This window comes from Cyprinus carpio, chromosome B19, assembly GCF_018340385.1.
Source record: "Cyprinus carpio isolate SPL01 chromosome B19, ASM1834038v1, whole genome shotgun sequence".
Classification (NCBI taxonomy): Eukaryota; Metazoa; Chordata; class Actinopteri; order Cypriniformes; family Cyprinidae; genus Cyprinus; species Cyprinus carpio.
Genome location: NC_056615.1, coordinates 23,814,344 through 23,820,476, shown reverse-complemented (window position 1 = coordinate 23,820,476; position 6,133 = coordinate 23,814,344).

Here is a 6,133-nt window from a genome sequence, read left to right as displayed (position 1 = left end):
CTAGCCAATGTGTACATGTAGTAGCACAAACAACTATACAGTGTGCTCTGTAGGCACAATGTGTTTAACACAATTACATAATAGTATACCTGACTTCAAGAAGGCTTTCTGGCTACAGAATTGCCCAGTAGTGTTTTGTCACTTCCCTTAAATACTCAGACCTGACAACAAAGAAAGCTTTAAATCAGTTGTAAAAACATAAAAGACCTTTTGGTTTTTTAGGTTCCCGTGATCACATCAGCACACCTGGCTGGAGATAAACATTCTCAAAGACCCCTAAAGGGGGACACACCCCCTTCACAGCAGAACACAATTCTACAAAAGTTTTCAATCTTTCTTATAATACAAGTGACTACTGTGAAAATTGAGACCATTTTACCAATCGCACAAAGACCTTTAAAATGATACCAAACATGAAAAGTTTACAATCATGAATCCTGAAGATATAGTAAATGTTTTATGTGAGCGTAACAACTTTTAGTTGCCTGGACCATGTGCCCTGGGGGGAAGGATGGGTGAAGGTACCAAAGAGCAAATGGTCTTTCATCCAGATCTTCCTATCTGTTTGTTTGGCTCCACAAGGAGATCAAAGCCCATTGTTTTGGTGCATCTGCATTTGCATTGCGAGAGTTCCTGAAAGTCTGGCTTCACAAAGAATTCATTTCATAAGGAAATAATTTCACTCCTTACACAACCATGGGGAAGACTGCTAATCTGACAGTTGTCCAGAAGACAATCATTGACACCCTACAGAAGGAGGGTAAGCCACAAACATTCATTTCCAAAGAAGCTGGCTGTTGACAGAGTGCTGTATCCAAGCATGTTAACAGAAAGTTGAGTGGAAGGAAAAAGTGTGGAAGAAAAAGATGCACAACCAACCGAGAGAACCACAAATTTATGAGTATTGTCAAGCAAAATCGATTCAAGAATTTGAGTGAACTTTACAAGGAATGGACTGAGGCTGGGGTTAAGACATCAAGAGCCACCACACACAGACGTGTCAAGGAATTTGGCTACAGTTGTCGTATTCCTCTTGTTAAGCCACTCCTGAACCACAGACAACGTCAGAGGCGTCTTACCTGGGCTAAGGAGAAGAAGAACTGGAATGTTGCCCAGTGGTCCAAAGTCCTCTTTTCAGATGAAAGCAAGTTTTGTATTTCATTTGGAAACCAAGGTCCCAGAGTCTGGAGCTCTGGAAAATAAATTAGGCTAAAGCAAACTTACGTTGAAACTGAACTCACTGCAAACCAACATCCATAACAAAGATGGTATCACTCACTCACTCACTCAAAACTGTTCAGTCCATTCACATTTGAATCATCTATTTTCAGAGTCCACTTTACTTTACTTCAAACTTGCCATGTTTTTGCTGTCACATCGTATATCTACACTGGACGCGACAAAGTATTGCAAATCATTTTAACTTTGTGTCAGCACGTCATAAATAAAATGAGTCAGCTGTTTTCTGTCTGGGATTTGTCGTGCCGCTGTGCCGCATCCAGTGTAGACAGCATCACTGATTATAATAAGTTATATTGTATTTTGTTGTGTCGCACCGCGCCTCTCGCTTTCAGTATAGACACGATGTTAGTTAATGTCGCTTTCTGATGCTGCGTTTGAATTTTCATGCCACATTATTTAAAATTAACGTGGGCAAAACATTTTTCTCTCGTGGGCCGCCTATTGAGGAACCCTGAATTAGACTAAGTTAGCACTTAACCATGAACTCAAAAAAACACAACACAAATGGCCTTTATTAGTTTATTTCGTTAGTAAACATGTAACTATAATTGATAAGTTCTTTCCATTGATAATTTTTTTTACATTTAAAATATTTCATGAGGTTAACATACGTTACTTGTGGTCAGTCTGCACAAGATCAACATGCTTGTTTCCTTTGCGGCTCCTTTAAAGCAGTCATATGATGCGATCTCAAGTTTTCCTTTCTCTTTGGAGTGTTACAAGCTCTTGGTGCATGAAGAAGATCTGTAAAGTTGCAAAGACTAAAGTCTCAAGCCCAAAGAGATATTCTTTATAAAAGTTAAGAGTCAACCACACCCCCCTAAAACGGCTCGTTCTAACATGCCCCCACATGTCTACGTCACGATCTGGGAAGATTTGCATAACACTGCCCAAATGTTCATGCAAAGAAAGAAGGCGTTACTTTGATTCTTGCTGTTGCAGCCGGCGCCATGTCGTGGAGACGCTGTTTCATTGTGAAAGCAAAAATACTTTGTTTGGCCTTCCAAAAGTGGACACAACTAAAAAACAGTGGTTAAAGGGATAGTTCACCCAAAAATGAAAATTTGATGTTTATCTGTTTACCCCCAGGGCATCCAAGATGTAGGTGACTTTGTTTCTTCAGTAGAACACAAACCAAGATTTTTAGCTAAAACCGTTGCAGTCTATCAGTCTTATAATGTAAGTGGATGGGAATCACAGCTAAAACATATGATAAAACGAAAAAAAAAACACAAAGAAAACCAAATTAAACCCTGCGGTTTGTGACAATTCAATGATGTATAAAGACACAAAACGATCGGTCTGTGCAAGAAACTGAACAGTATTTATATTGTTTTTTACCTCTGATTTACACAATGTCAGAACTGTTAGAACTCTCCAGAGCGCATCCTCTTATGCGCGTTCTCAGCAACAGTCAGCCAGGCATGTGAGGCGTCGTCTTCTTGCTTTATTGCGGATCGCAGACTTATAAGTGCATTACCGCCACCTATCTCTCAAATGGACCATTGACACTCTATCTACAATCTCAATTAGGAGTGTTAATGGTCCAAAGGATTTGCTAATGATGATTCAGATGCGAGTTTTTAGCAGTGTAGAGCAGCGGTTCTCAATTTCAGTCCTCGTGCCCCCCTGCTCTGCACATTTTGTATGTTTCTCTTATCGCTCCAGACGTTTGTTCTATTCGAACGTAAGTGCCCTGCGAAGTGGACATCACAGAATATTCCATGATGATTCCAGTTCAAAACAAACATATATGTTCCATTCAAAGTGCACTGAAGTGTGCGAGACATGAATTTAAATTGTATTTATTTACAGAGATATATGATGTCACACTTGTCTGTGTGTGAAGACGTTGTGCAGCACAAATCCTTGAATGAATGTTCCGTAGTGAGGAAAACTTCAACAGATTTCCTCTGCTCAGGGAGTAGGGAGCAATGAACATTGTGTAGGGACCATGTCAATGAGAAGACAGTTCATGCACGGAGCTCACTTCTAACGAGCTGATTATCTGAATTAAGTGTGTTAACAGAGACGTGCAAAAAAATGCAGAGCTGGGGGGTGCAAGGACTGGAATTGAGAACCGCTGGTGTAGAGTAGAGCTTGTTGTTTGTCGTTTCTCCGATCACAAATTCAGACATGGTTTTATGTTTATGTGGCGTGATGCAACGCATTAAAACACAGTATAAGTTATTATAACCCATAATTATGTCCCCACTGGATGCAACAAATGGCTCGTTTGTAATGGGTTTTATTGTTTTTGTCTTGTCTTGTCTGTGTTCTGACCGGGACACGCATCACAGTATGACAAGGGGCGTAACATTTCCATCACACGCTTAAGGGAATTCGGCCAATCATAATGCACACGATAGCTGGCCAATCAGAGCACACCTCGCTTTTCAGAACGATGAGCTTTGTACGAAATGACGCGTTTCAGAAAGGCAGGGCATAGAGGAGAAACAATAATGTACAGTATGTGGAAAATAATGTGTTTTTGAACCTTAAACCACATGAACACATTACACCAAATACACAAAATAATGTTCTTTTTAGCACCATCATATGACCCCTTTAAATACGAGACCAAGAGTTTGATCGTCAGAGCTTCCACAAATCTTTCTACAGCATTGTTGGCAGGACAGCCAGAGCGAATTTTGACGCTCTTGCCAGCGGTGGTGTGAATGCGCAGTTAGGGCCTTTCTCTAGTTACAAATTGAATTTTACAAGTGAATGTTTCCCCATAAGTGATGCAGCTAGGAAAATACCTAAAAGTGCCCTATTCTTTCATTTTTCTTCTATTGGATTTTGTTATTTAGGGGTTAATATTTCTCACTCTTTTAGATCTTTATTTATGAACAATTTCACTAATTTGGTTGATCAAATTAAACTTGGTTTAAAACGTTGGGACTGCCTAGCCCTCTCTCTGGTAGTGTCACGATCTCTATCTGGAGTGCCCTCTAATGAAGCCCTGGTGGGCTCCAGCTCCACCTGCTCCACCCTGGTGGGATTCTATCCCGTCTGCTCAGCTGTGGGGGCTCCTTTCTCTGCCCTGGTGGGCTCCAGCTCTGACTGCTCCACCCCGGTGGACTCCTGTTCTGTCGGCTCTGCCTTGGTCTCCAGCCATTTCACTTCCACATGGACCTGGCCCTCCGTCCCTCCCCCTGTTCCACATCCGCTCCACCACCCTCCAAGATTGTGTAGAGCATCTGGAAGCCGCTCCTTGGGGGGGGGGGGGCTATCTCACGATCTCTAGCTGGAGTGCCCGTGAGCTTCATTAGAGGGCACTCCATTCCAGACTCTTGCCACATCACCCTGGACTCCATTTCCCATAATCCTTTGCCAGGACTCCTCTCATCTCTCATCTGTCTCTCATCACCTCATCAGTCTCGCACTATAAAGGTTGCACTATAAAGGTTGGACTGTTTATCTAGTTTTTAATTGTTTTGCTGCCTGCCCTGACCTTTGCCTGTTTTGGATTCCTCTTTGTCTTTGCCTGGGACATCATTGTTTGCTGGTACTGGACTCTGCCTGTTTGACCACTCTCTACAATAAAGGCTGCATTTGGATCCTCAACTCTGTTGTCACGACGCCTCCATCGTAACAGAATAATCAGCCGAACAAGGATCCAGCGGCTTTCCTGAACGACACTGGGCAGGTATGGACACTGCAAGACTGTTATTAGCTCTCAAGCAGGGCACCCGATCACTCGAGAGCTATATTCAAGAGTATTTAGATCTTGCGTGTTTTTCTGATCTGCCAGACTGTGTGCTTATAGACTTCTTTTGTGAGGGCATTACCCAACCACTCAAATCGCAACTAATCCGTGAAGGTCCCCTCACATCTCTCAGTCAGTCTATGGACTATGCTTTGTTGTGTGTTGGCTCTCACTGTAGGTGTCGTGGAGGAGGTACGCGACACCGCACTCACTCACGGTATGGCAGCCACACTAGAGCACGAGCACAAAATGGTGGCAACAGCTGAGCCTGATTGCAAGATGGCCGCTAGCCCAGAGCCACTGCACAAGATGGCCACCAGCCCAGCGCCTCTGCACAAGATGGCCGCCAACCCAGCGCCACTGTACAAGATGGCCACCAATCCGGCATTCCAGCACGAAATGGCAGCCACCGTTGATCTTCCAGGGTCAGGTCAAGTCCCCGCTCACCGTCCAGAGTCAGGTCAAGTCCCCGCTGACCGTCCAGAGTCAGGTCAAGTCACCACTACACCCCATGTGTCAAGTAAAACCACAGTTAAACTTCATGAGTCAAGTCAAGCCACAGTTGAGCTTGGTGAAAAAAGTCAAGTCACCATTGATCTTCAAGAGCAAAGTCAAGTCACCGTTGATCTTCAAGAGCAAAGTCAAGTCACCGTTGATCTTCAAGAGCAAAGTCATCACCGTTGATCTTCAAGAGCAAAGTCAAGTCACTGTTGATCTTCAAGAGCAAAGTCAAGTCACTGTTGATCTTCAAGAGCAAAGTCAAGTCAAAGTTGATCTTTAAGGGCAAAGTCAAGTCACAGTTGATCTTCGTGAACAAGGTCAAGTCACCATTGATCTTTGTGAGCCCAGTCAAGTCACCATTGGTTTTAGTGAGAGTTGTTAATTTTAAGTTGGTTTTAGTCACCAGTTCATCATCTTAAGCCAGGTCAAGTCAGAAAAGTCAAGTCACAGTTGATCTTCGTGAACAAGGTCAAGTCACCATTGATCTTTATGAGCCCAGTCAAATCACTACCGAGCTTCCAGAGCTTCATCATTCTTGTCACATCACAGCTGATCTGCCAGAGCCTCGTCACATCTCAGCTGAACTTCCAGAGCCTCATCTCGTCACAGCTGATCATCCAGAGCCTCGCCTCATCCTATCTGTTGCACCCAGATATTTAAGGTCAGTCCTTCGGTATC